This window comes from Mercenaria mercenaria, chromosome 2 (assembly GCF_021730395.1).
Source record: "Mercenaria mercenaria strain notata chromosome 2, MADL_Memer_1, whole genome shotgun sequence".
Lineage (NCBI taxonomy): Eukaryota > Metazoa > Mollusca > Bivalvia > Venerida > Veneridae > Mercenaria > Mercenaria mercenaria.
Window position 1 is genome coordinate 6227915 of NC_069362.1, and position 14198 is coordinate 6242112.

The window sequence follows — 14198 nt, forward strand, 5'->3', positions numbered from 1 at the left end:
TCGACGAAAAAAGTTTTTTAAACCGGCAAATTTTTGTGTTGGGGAAAAACAAACTGGTCATTGAAAGTATCAGCGAATGACACGGCAGAAAAGCCATTTTAAAATTTAATTGGCAATTTTAAAATTATTTAAAAGGTATAAAACCCTTTTTAAAAAAAAAAAGGGCAGTAAAAACGCATAAAAACAAATTTTTTTTTTTTTAAAAAAAAAAGTTAACGGGTTTTCCGTTAACTCAAAAAAAAGTTGGTTTTTTTGTTTTTGGCGGTTTTTAAAATAAAATTTTTTTTTAAAAAAATTAAAAAAATAAATCACATAAATACATTTTGGGTTTTTTAAAGTTTTTTTTTTTTTCAGTCATTACATTTCCCCACGCTAAAAAAGCTTTAAAAACGTTTTTTTTCCTGTTTTAGCAAGCCGATTCCTTGGGACCCTTTGTGCACTCCCTAATTGGTTTGGACATAAAAGTTTCCCGGAAAAATTGGGGAATCTATAAAGTATACTTCACCAATATAGAAACTGAAGTTACTACTAACAAGAAACGGCCGTTATAAAACAAAAAGAGGAAAAATAAAATAAAAACATGGTCTGGTAATAATCTCACGACGTGGGCACTCCATATGCATTAAACTCATCCAAAAAAATTGGGAATTTAAAAAAATTAAAAAATTAAAATTAAGATTTTAACAAACCCACAACATTCAGAAAATTGTTAAAAAAGGTTGGGTTTTTGGGGATTAAATCGCATGTTGGTTATTTTTTCTAAAAACCCGTTGAAATTAACAAGTTGTCTAAAATTTAAAAACAATTTTAAAAACTGTTACATAAACGTAAATGTATAAAAAGGTCAGGGGGGAAAATTCTGAAATTTTCCCCTTTTTCCAAATCAACTTCCAAAAATTTTAGAATTATCTAAATTGCAATTATGTCAATCAATAAAGAATAAAAAAGGGCAATTTTCATGTTTGCTCCGTATGAACTAGCCGAAAAGGGTGCATGACCACATGTAATAATAATAGGTCCTACCTTTTTCCAAAAAAGGGGCCTCCAACATAAAGACAAAGGGGGAACAAAATTACAAATTCGACTTTTTAGGGGAAAAAAAAACGTTTTTCTTCCCCGTTATCATGGTTATGTTAATTAATAAATCACAATACTATATTCTGATATTTTGGGGAAAAAATATTTTAAAATTAAAAAATCCAAATTAGGGTTTACTTTTTTAAAAATAACTTTTAACCTTTTTTACCTCAATTATTTTTAATTTTTACTTTAATACCTTTAAATTTTTTAAAGTTTTTTTTGAAATATAAATTTAAAAAGGTTGGCCCATTAAAATGGCTTTTACATTATTTTTTAAAAATTTTTAGTTTAAACAATTTCCCTTTAATTAATTTAAATTATTTCTTCAAAATTAGGGAAAATAATAATTCCAAAGAGATTATCTTCATTTCCAAAAAAGAATAATAAAAAAACAAAAAAATTATTTTTTTACGGTTTTTTAACCGTGGTATTTCAAGAAAAACTTAAATTTAAAAAAATTTTAAGCAACAAAATTTCCATATCTCAACTTTTTCCTTTCGTTGCGACAACACAAATTAGTTTTTACGCAATAAGGGTATTTTACATTTTCCACAAAAACCCAAAAAATCAAAAAATAAAATAACATTACAAAAAAGCTTGTAATGATTTTTGCCCATTTTATTTTTGATTTTGTTTTTGTGGGAATTCCGGGTATCCGGAAGTTAAAAAACAAAATTAATTTTTGACATCGTTGCCCACGTTCAACCCAAGTTTTTATTATAAATAGGAAACAGCAGAAATAAAAAATGAAAAGTTTAAAAAAAAATTTTTTTTTTTAAATTTTTTTCCCACTTTCCTTTTACCCTAAATTTCTAACAAAAGCAACCGAAAAGGGAATATAAAAAAAAAAACGTAGGCAACATAATTTTTTCAAACTAAAAAATTTTACAAATTTTTATATAAAAATTATTATTTTTTGGGAATATTTTAAAAAACATAAGAATAGAACAGTTTTTTTAAAAACCTTGGGTGATATGGCTGAAAAATTTAAGGTTGCGTTTTTTCAAATTTATTAGGTTAAAATCCAGAAATTTTAACCAAAACTTTAAACCTTTAAACTAAAAAAATTTTAAATTCCAGGATTTAAAAAAAATCTTAAAAAGAAATATTTTTTTATTTCAATTTCCCCAACTTTTAAAAATTAAATATTTTGGTACTTTAAAAGTTTTTAAGCTGCCCCTGGGGTTTCAATTTAGATCTTGCATGTTCCCCTCTTAACAGAAAAAAGAGAATCGATAACGTTTGTCTGTAATTGAGTCTGAAAGAAATTAGGGTTTGTTTCATTGACAATATGCTTATAAATCAGTTGTCTTTTACAAGCATGACTTTAATGACATGAATTAATGACTCAGTATTACACTGTTTTAATTCCAAAAAAAAAATCCAACACTTTTTTTTTTTTAAAAAAAAAAAATCATGATAGTACTAAAATTTGGGGTATAAAATTTGATCTAAAAAAAAATCAAAGAAACTTGGATGATAATATTAAGTCAGTATTTTTGGGGCCGTTGAACTGGGAAATTTTTAAGAAAAAGTTCTGAAAATTTTGCTTTTTCCCCTTTAAACCATTTGAAAGTGAAAGGGGCGTTAACAAATCAGATAATTTGGCAACCGTTTTCAGCGAGAAAAAAATTTTTTTTGCCCTTCCCCAAAAAATTTTTTCCCCTTTTTTAAAAACTGAAAAGTCACGGCAACGTTCCGGGGAAACTTTCAGAACAAAATATTTTTTAAACGATATGAATATTATCAATTTAGTCTTTGCTTTTTTACAAAAAACAAATTCTAATCTGCCAATTTTTGAAAAAACGAGGTCAAAGAAAAAACTCGTCTTTGTTTCCCCTTTTTTCAAAATTGTTTTCTTTTAATTTAGAAAAACTGAATAGTAATGAGGGGGGCATTAAGGGAAAAATACATTTCTGTTACTCTATATATAGGTAAAAGTTTTTAAATTAGAAAAAACCAAAAAATTTTTTATTATTATTTAAAAATAAAATACAGAATGTTCATGCAGGGAAAATTTAAAATTATTTGAGATTAAACTTTCTGAGTGTTTGGTTGGGTGGGAAAGAAAAAGTTTGAGTTTAATTTAAAAAGAAAAAAAAAAAAAGAATACTGGGGTGACCCAAAATTAAAGATTGATTTTTCAATATTTTTTCTTTCCCCAAAGCCAGTATTCCAACGAATGGTACAGAAAGTTTCACACTGGGTGTCAACTGTTTACGGATAGATTTAAAGAATTATTTGACCACATTTTCTGCCCTTTTTTGAATTTTGGATTTTGAAATGTTTGGTTTTCGAAAATAAGGTTATATAAATATAAACTTAACGTTTTCTCCGAAAATTGGGCCAAATGTGGCAAAAAATAATTAATTTTTTGAGTGATTTGTGCGTATAATGACGCACCTTTAGCGGCGTAGGTAGTGCATTAAGTTTTAATTTCTTTTTTTTGTTACTTAAAACTTTTTAAAAACTACAAAAATTTCATATGTAATTATTAATTTTTAAAATCACCGGGCTGTCTTGGTAAACGGCATGTTGTATACAGTATTTTCCAAATGAACAGAACAATGCTAATTCTTTTTTAAATATGTTTTTGGGAAAATTTTCTACAAATTTAAAATAATAAATATTTTTCGTCGGAATAACGTATACAAAAAACCAAGATTTAAATTTATGAATTTTTAAAAATTAAAAAGAATTAAAAAGCCCAAGAAAAACATGGAAAATTTAAAAGGGGGAAAAACAAAAAATCCCAAAAAAAAACCAAAAGGAAAAGGCAGTTAAAAAAAAAAAAAGGGAAAAAAAAACCCCCCCCAAATTACAAATTTTAAAAAACCCAAAACCCCAAAACCCAGGGCTTTTTAAGTTTTGATTAGACTTTCCAATAAAATACAAAACCAGGTTGTTGCGCCAAATAGACTTTTATTCCCCACGTTAACATGCCATTTCAGACTTCAAAACCGACAAAAACCTATTAAACTTTTATAATGAGATTCTCACTTAACAGCAAAGTAAAATAAAATTTTAAGAAACAAATTTTTTAATGCGTGTCCATTAAAAATCAGTGAACGATTTTTCCAAAAAAAATGTCCGGGACGCTGACGTTTGTGGATAATTAAAGTTTTTTTTTTGTCGTTTGTTTTTCTAAATATTGAAAAAGGAAACTCCAAAAAGCGTTGAAGGAAAATAAAAAAACAAATTTGTCAAAAATTTATTTATTTTAATCTGACTTAAAAATGCATGAAAAATTTTTGGGGAAAATTTTTACCTAAAGCGAAAAAAATTTCCCAAAAAAAATTAAAAGATTTTTTTGGGAAATTAAAAGAAGGAAATTAATTTCTTTTAAAACTTCGCACAAAACAAAAGGACTAATGGTCAAATTGCTTCATTTTGGATTTTGGGAGGAAAGGACTTAAGATACAACATTTCAAAACGGGAGCCAAACACTTTTTGGAAATTTTAAATTTTGTACCCAAAAAAAAACGGGTTTAAAAGGTTAAAATTTAAAAAGGGTTCATGAGGGCAAATAAAATTTTTTTGACATAAAAAGTTCGGCTTATTTGGGGCGTTTCCCATAAAAAACGCTCAATAATAAAAAAAATACTACCACAGGAAAGGTTCTTTTCCAAGAACCAACCTTAAAAACGTTACTGTTTAGAAGTGATGCTTCCAAAATTTCATGGATAATACATATTAATATGAAAATGAAAACACAAAACAAAGGGTAAAATAAAATATTTTAAAAATAAGGATAAAAAAAGAAAAAAAGGAACACCGTTGGACATTACTTTTAACGAGAAGTAGCAAAACACTACTGTGGAGTTTTAACCGATGACCTGTGGATAACCCTTAATATTTATCCAAATCATGTTCAGGAGTTGCAGGACAGTGTAAATAAGAGAAATCACCGCCAGGAGAATCAATTACACATACAATGGTAACAAAAGACTAGGTATTGATACACAAAAATACTCAAGTTTATATTGATGAAACATTTAAACCCTTCCAATCCTTATGTGCATGCCTGCAGAACCTTTGAAGAAGGCGAGGAACAAGGAAAACATCTTTCAGGACTCGATGAAGCAGACCAGAAGACCAGAGAAGCTGTGTCCCAACCATGGAGTTTTGCACCTGTTCTGTTAGACATAAAGAAGGAAGAATAATACCAAACATGTTGTGGGTCTAAAAATAGCCGGTTAATAACCTCTTCTGATAAAATATCCATAAAAAGTCCTTTGAAAAAAACACGCCAAACAAAAAAAATGTATTTGATTGCGAGAAAGTGTAATTTTCGATGGTCATTTTTTTTAAATTCTTTGCAGTGTTGAAAAATGTAGCCCCAAAAGGGAAAGCCCGGAAATTAGTGGATTTATAACGTCCGTTGAACTATTCAGTATTTTCAATTTTAGCAAAATCATTTTAAAAGAATTTTTTTTCACCCCTTTTTGAAAAAAAAAAAATCTTGTCCATATACCTCTTACTTTTTGGAGTTGTAAAACATAAACCCCCCCTTTCCCAATTTTTTAAAAGCTTTATTCAACTGGACTCACTGGAATTTTAGCATCAACCTTTAAAAAAAATTTTGGGATTTTTAAAAAAATTTAGAGTGAACATTGTTAAACTGTTTTGATAAATCTTCGTGATCTGAAAAAGGTTAAATGAGATTTTTCAAAACGATATTGAAAAATTTTTGCCACAAACGGAAAACGCATTAAGAGTTTTGTAACATAAAATTTATTAATTTTTCAACGTAAAAAAATAAAGAATCCCAAATTTTCGTTATTTTGATTAAAATTATAATGAATTTTACTAAATAAGCCGTCAAAAAAAATTAGTAAAAAAGTATGACCAATTAATTTTTTATAAACATATGAAGTTCGGAAATTATGAAAAAAATTGAAAAGTTATCCAGTCAAGCAATTAAAATTTTTAAGGGAAAATTATATTGTTTCAAAGATTTTACTAAAAGATGTTAATGGAGTGTTTTAAGGGATTTTTTTAAAAAACAACTAACTTCATAAATTTTTTATAAAATCTTATTAAATAAAATTTTTGTTTAGAATGGAGTTTTTACAGATTGCAGTTTGAAAATAATTTATGGATATTTTAAACTCAGTTTGACAAGGGAGTCCGTAAACTAAAATTTTTCCCTAGAAAAAACTCCCAACCATTCAAACAAAATCAAGTTTCGCCATTTTAACAAAAGCGGGGTTTGCGTAGCAAACTATGAATCGAGTAATTGTCCAAAACCGTAATGACCGGTTAAAGGGAATTCCATCGATAAAAGAGCACCGTTGTACTAAAATATGTACAAACGTTGGGTATTTTCATAAAAATAATCTTTTAGTAAAAACCTGGTTTTTAAAATTAAAATTTTTTCGGGGGGTTAGTGCGGGAACCTTTAAATACTTTTTAAACCAAAATCCCCCCAGGCCACGTGTGCGCAAGTAATATTTTAAAACATTCTAATTATTACGAAATTTATTGTGACTTGTTCCAAATAAGTTTTTTTTTTCGACTTTTCTTTGTTGATGTTTTTTTTTTTTTTCATTTCCCCTCAAGTTTAAATTTTTTTCCGAATAAAACGCGAAAAAAAAATGATGGCCGCTTAGCCATCCACAAGACTGAGGGCCGGTTGACCCGGCAGACCGGGAAGCCAAAAAGAAGGGGTACCGGGTTTCTTCGGGGAAAATTTGCCAAGAAACAAGAACCGCCTGGAAAAAACAAAAAAATTTCTGTAAACTTGTTCACTTTGCACGCAATTTAAGACACCTGCAAAAACAGTCAAGTATTTTCTCCCATTAAGTCTATATAAAAAAAGTTAACATAAAGTTTAATATTTGTTTATATTTTTTCAGTGACTTATTTTAATATAGATAAATCATCTTTTTTAAACCAATATTTGAATTTTTTTCTGTGAAACACGGCAAATATTTTTAAGGATTGTTCAAAATTTAATGATCTTTCAATAAAAATGATCCCTTTATTTAAAAAAATTTTTTTTTCCCTCGAAGTATTTTCCCCCCCCAACAAGAAATGCAATCCCTTTAAGGCATTTTCTAGTCTTTTTTTAGGGATTTAGAAAACACGGTTTTTGCGAAACCGAGGTGTTTGCGCTGCACAAATTTTCGACAGGAAAAAGGAATTTTTTGGCCTTTGGGAACAAAAAAAGCCCCCCGCGGGGGAAGGTCGGCGAAAAAGGGGGGTTGGGGGAAACACAAAAACCTTTCCTGCTTCAGAAAGTCTTTACAATAGAGCCTTTTGCGAAACGCATTGTCATTTTAGCAAAATGACATTGGCCAAACCAGTTGCGGGTCTTTGATTTTTTAAATATTTCTTTAAATTTCGAAGAAATTTATCTTGTAAAAAATTTGCAATTTTGGGTTTGCCTTTTGGACAGCAACCGAATGGCAGGACCCTGAGTTGTGAAAAATATGGCATACATACCTTTTGACACTCATGGGCCGCCCTTTTTAATGCATGGCTTTTGCCAGACTTTGTTGCCCTATTTTTTTTCTGAATCTTTTGTTTGGGCTTAAAAAAGTGAAAAACATGTCCCCCGTCCCCCCATTGACGAATTTTTCAAAGACCTGCATTGAATTTGGGAAATGTTTAGCAAAAAAAAATTTTGCGCACTGCACGCTGAAATTTTTTCCATCGAAAAGATTGGGGAACCATCTAGCCAGATCTTTTTCATTCAAATTCGTTTCGAATTTTATGAGCTGCTCCTATTTAATGCAACCATACTAGCAAATTTTCCTACGGGTACTTGCATCATAGCAACCATTTGGGGGACGTTTCTGTTTTTGGCCCACGGCCTGTGGTGCATCTTTTGTTGAAACTAACCCCATTGAATTTCTTAAACCCCGAATAACTGTCGAAAAAGAATTTCATTATGCCCATAACAGAACATATTTAAACAAAATGCTTTTACACCCTTTGCCAAGAAAACAAAAATTCTTTAAAATGGGAAAACCGTTTTCAACGGCGTACCTACCTTTTTCCAAAACCTTTTTTATTGTATACACAGTGGCAATGTTTAGGACGATGACCCAGCTAAAGGAACGGTTTTTTTTGGTGTGGTATCAAGTAAAGCAAAGTTTACTACCCAAACATCTTTTTTCCCGTGATTTTCGCGTATTGACGAGATAACTTCAGAGCATTTAATTGAACAATCCTCCTTGGTTTTGCTAAAGGGGGAAAACTTTTTTTTATCTAAGACACAAAATATCCACATGTAAACAGTTAGTTGTCGTTATTTTTCGGCCTTTATTATGTATAATTTGCAGAGATTTTTTATCATATGTCAATTTTTAAAATTAACTTAAATACAGCGCCTTCTTGTACCCCGTAATCAAATTATCAAAAATACTCCGGTTAATGAATGAATCTAAAGGGGAATGTTTTCTGTAACGGGGTTTTTGCTCTTTAAAAAAGGGTTTATTAAACATCCATCAAAGGAAATTATTAATGATCCGCGTTAATAGATTAAATACTAACCGCTTAAGTTGTTAACAAGTGTATGTGAAATCATAAAATCTATCCCCGAGAGAAAATTTAGACAGGTAAAGCTTGATAATATTAGGAAGAACAGTTACAGTCACAAATGATTGGTTTCCAAATAAATGTGTGACAACATTTAAATGTTTTTTTTGGTGGGAAAAACCTTTTTTCTTGTTTTTACAAACAAATAAAATTAAAATTTGATTTTTCTAAAAAATTCTTTTAAAGTACCCCAAATTTTAATTTTTCAAAACTCTAAATTTGCTTTTTTTTTCCACAATATATTATGAGTGTATTTTTAAATCTAAAGAGTTTAACAGAAACGAAAAAATGCAAAGCAATAGCTGAACTACTTTCATTAAATTCGGACACAGGTTTTTTTACAAAATTCACACAGAGGTACCCTTGCCCCGGGGCGAACTCACGACCTACGTCCGTTGATCTTAGTATTCCGCTAGTCGTAGGGCTAAACCAGCATTTTCACGTAACTAATCTTTTTAAAAATAAAAAAAACGCCCCAAACTTTTTATGCGCAGTATTTTCTAAAAACGAAACAATATTATTAATTAAAATCTATGTTTTTAAAATAAATTTTTTTCCTTCTCAAACGAACATGAAAAATTAACAACAAAGCCTTGATAAGAATGCTTTTCAAACACATTTAACAGTAAATTTTTTCTGCATTTACAATCAGTCGTTTTAAACCAAATTATTTCTTATATTTTTTTTTTCGGAAGCAGAATTTTTTAAGATTTTTGAAAATGGGAAAAAATCTAGACATGATTAATACAGGAAAAAAGGAATATTCTTTCCGTAGATGTGTTTGTTTTCCTTTTTTTTAATAACGCCCAAATCAACAAAATCCCCTTCGTTAGCTTTTAAGTATCGAGTTTTTTTGGGTTTTTTTAAATAAAAAAATTAAGAAGCCATTATGGAGCGCTAATTTCTAGTATGCGCCCTTAAAAAACACAGAATGTACTGATGTTTGTTATTTGTCAATCTTACTAAAAAAAGATAATTACAGAAAAACGATAAAAGAAACCCTGCCACCTAATTGTTTACACTGGCTTTCCTTACAGTTTATTTTATGTAACAAATGCCTTGATTTGTAGGACAAGGAAAGCAAGTCGAGGTCGCAAGGGTCGTGTAGTTTTTCTACAATCCAGCATTATCAATTTCATGCCCAAAATAATTAAACCTATATTGGAAGAATGCAAATTTATGTGTGTTAACATCTAACCCATACTTCTGTAATCTTTCTAGAACTAATTCTAGTGTTGACGTATTGTTCGTCTGTCCATCCCGTTATAATCATGTCATCCAGGATGCATTGAACGCCCTCTATACCTTGCAAGATTTTGTCCATGTACGTTGCCACATTGCAGCTGCTGACGTTATCCCGTAAACTTACCAATTCATCGAATAAAACCCCTTATGAGTATACTGTTCGCCTATTTCTATGTTTAAATAAGCCTGTCTGAGATCCAGTTTTGTAAATTTCTGATCATTCGATGAACTCGCAAAAATGCCAGAACAGCCATTAAGGTCGGTTCTTCTCTGATTTATGATTTTTCTTTTTGATAATTATCTTTTGAATAGGTTTTTGCTGCACTATTCAAAACTTTCAAGATATTCCACTTTTCGTTGAAGTTTTTCCACCAAATAAATTATTCCTGTCAACTGAACACAGTTCATTGTTTGAGGATTCATAATTGTCTTTGTCATACAAAAGTTTTCTTTTCACAAGATGTTTGTTTATTACTGGAATGAATATCAAAACTCAGCACTAAATGCCCATTATTACCAACTGATGGAAAACAATAATTATTTTATTCACTAATAATTCCTCACTTGAAAATACAAGATCTGAAATGCTTGGTTGCTGTGTATTTCTATACCGTGTATAGAAAGGTGTAGAATTCGACATGTTCGTGAAGAAACATTTCGTAGAGATTCCAAACATTCATGGCTACTGTGACTTTCTAGTGCATCAGCAGTCCAGCTATTCCAGTCTTTTTCTTTGTAGTTGAAATCACCCATTATAACTTCCGTCCACTGTTTTTCATGAACAATGGCTGAAATTGTCTTGTTTAACTACAAATGGTTTTCATTTAAATTTTCAGAATTCGGAGAACGATGCACAAGTTGTAACAACAGTTTTTTACATTTTTGTTCACTTTAACTTGACACTTACATGGTTACTAACTTAAAAGGTTATTCTGTTTTGGGAATATTTCAGCTTCAATATATAAGATTAATAATTTTTAAAAACCTTCAAGTTCAAAATTGAGGATGTTAATATTTTCACTATATTTTGGAAAAACGTCTTACAATGTCAGGCCCATTTGTTTACTATCTGCATTGGTATTCAAACAATCTTGTCAGTGATTTTTAATGTCAAAGTAACAACTATATTTTGAACTATTTACAGCATTTGAGTTCATGTACGGCTCAGTATCACTAGAGTTCACTTAATTCAAGCTTGAAAGATATGTCAGAACTAGTATAAACGGCAATGTCACTTGTAAAACTGTTTGTGTAATTTTCAGCAGCAACTGTACTTGACATTTACCGATTTCGTACGTGCCTGCTAGTTTGCTCACCTAAGTACATTTTAAAAATGACATCGGTTTCCAAAAGATTTTATTATTGTATAAGCAAAAACGTTTTTACATATATATAAATACACATACACGGCGGCTCCCACTAGATAGATCATGATTTTTATGGAGATGTTGTATGTTTGGTATTCAGCTCTTTCAAAGATGGACGCTTCTCTGTCCTCTATTGTATCTGATAGAACATATTTTATTGTATTAGTTTTAGAGTCATACTGACACAATTTAGGTCATGTGTCGAATATTCCGGCTGTTGTAGATAGAGGAAGACCCCTGGTACCCCTCCAGGCATAGTTTCAGGCATGGCTAGACACCTGGGTATAACCACCGACCTTCAGTAAGCTAGCTTGATGACTTCCTCGCATACCGAATTATTCACCTTAGGTGCGGGTCAGCGACCATAACCACTCTGATACGGAGACACATGTCTAACGAAACAGGTGGAAGACTCCAAGGTAGACGCTTCTTAAAACCCACGGAGATCAAACATTCAGAAGTATGTAGGACATATATTGAATTGTCCTCCCCTTAAATAAACAAATTGCGTGTGACGTATGATTTTGTCCCTTAGAATGTGTTTTATTTGTAAACACAATGTTTGAAAATCATTTATTTACAATAGTACGAATCATGGACACGAAAATAAGAGACAAGGTATTTCTTGCCGGTATTGTGCTTGACGGAACATGTAGAAGACTCGTCCGTTACAGGCAATTCTTAAAGCCCTCTGGTATTGATCTAACGATACAGATGGAAGACTCTAAGGTGCGGGTCAGCGACCATAACCACTCTGATATGGAGACACATGTCTAACGAAACAGGTGGAAGACTCCAAGGTAGACGCTTCTTAAAACCCACGGAGATCAAACATTCAGAAGTATGTAGGACATATATTGAATTGTCCTCCCCTTACATAAACAAATTGCGTGTGACGTATGCTTTTGTCCCTTAGAATGTGCTTTATTTGTAAACACAATGTTTGAAAATCATTTATTAACAATAGTATGAATCTTGGACACGAAAATAAGAGACAAGGTATTTCTTGCAGGTATTGTGCTTGACGTAACATGTAGAAGACTCGTCAGTTATTGGTAATACCTAAAGCCCTCCGGTATTGATCTACTCTTATGCTTCTTTCCTTGCCTGTTGCGTTGTCAGCATGAGTCGGCTCCTGCATCAATAGGATTCGTTACACTGTTAATTCAATATAACAATAGTTCAAGCTTGAGAAATATATCATATTATTGTAACTATCCAATGCCTTTAATTGGAGTATATATACACTCAACAAAATTCCTAATTGGTCAGTTTATATTGTATTACTATTTTGTTAATGATACATGTATTCACACGAAATTTCACATACCGACATTTGAATAGGTACTGCAGCTAATTATTGATTTATTTTTGACAACTCACAGCCAAAGTAACCGCATTAGGCGTTTTAACTAACATTACATATGTTGCACGTGCAGGGCATGTGCACCAACATGCACGTGTTCGTTTACACTTTTAGCACGAAAGTCCTACTAGAAAAACACACATCACGGTGAAATTGACACAAAAGCAACGCGATCGAGCTGTCGGAATGTTGCTAGCCGGGGCACATTTACGACACGTGTGTAATTATTTTTGCAATTTAAAAAGAATTTTGATATAATTTGTTTGTAGCTGTTACTTTGATGGTTATTTCCATTTTTAACCTTATTTTCGTTACAAGAACTCAATCGTTGGTTATCTACCATCCGCGCTCTTTTAGCAAAATTTAACCCAAGGACAATTCTTTGAAGTGACCGATTTTGAGTTTTGTTGTAAAATTCCGACAGCCCGGGAGCGTTGCTCTTGTGTCAATTTCACAATGATATGTGTTTTTCTAGTAGGACTTTCGTCAGTAATGCCAAAAATGCTCACTAACAAGTGCATATTGGTGCGCATGCCCTGCACGTGTAAAATATGCAATATCAGTCAAAACGCCTAATGCAGTTACGCTGGCCTTGAGTCGGCCAAATATAAATAAATAATTAGCTGCAGTACCTATTCAAATGTCGGTATGTGAACTTTCTTGTAAATACATGCATTATTAACAAAATAGTAATACAATCTAAACTGACCAATTAGGAATTTTGTTAAGTGTAGATAATACGTAAACGGACTCAAACAACACATTGTGATACCATGTATCATATGTCAATGATGTGCTTTTTAGACCATTTACTGGGAAATAAATGACGTCTAGATTTCCATTTACGGCAATATACGTAGTCTCTTAAAGAACACCTACGTTTATATTATTCCCGTATTTCTGACATGCTGATTGAACAACTTGACGACTACAAATCACACTATATAGTAGCATGTTTTTACAAACAACATGAAAAACTTTTAAGTTTAAGTTTAAGTATCAATATGCAATAAGTGCATCGTACAACATCTCTAAATAACAATATATATTAGCAGAATGTCTTCAACATAATAATTCTAAACTATTACATAGGTAAATATATTAGATTCTTATATAAAGCCTTGTCTAAGTCGTGCCCTGAAAAGTTAAGCTCTTGGTGCTCTGACTTCGGACAAGTTATTGATTACATAGGTGTAATTATACAATAGATTTACAATAATTTTATATTTTACTTAAAATGATCTGGTATTTTTTCACAAATGTTAGAGCCTTTCTCAGCGGGGAATGGTTTTATTTATATTGTGTTGTTTAACTTGTTGAAAATAGGGTATGTGCGAGGTTGGCATGCCCTAAACGCGTTTCAACCCCGAGTTTCCTTTATATAGGTTACTGACCGTTCCAAGGCGGTGCCCCTATTTTCAACTTGTTTTCTGTCTGTCTTGTATTTTGTGTTGCGTATATTGTCTTGTTTGTTGTTATCGTTTCTTCCTATTTCTCCTCATCCCCTCCCCCTCCCATCGCCCCCATTCGTTCTCCTTGCATTTGCGCTCCCTTGCTTTGGCATCCCCTCCCCTCTTACTGTGCGTAAGATATCG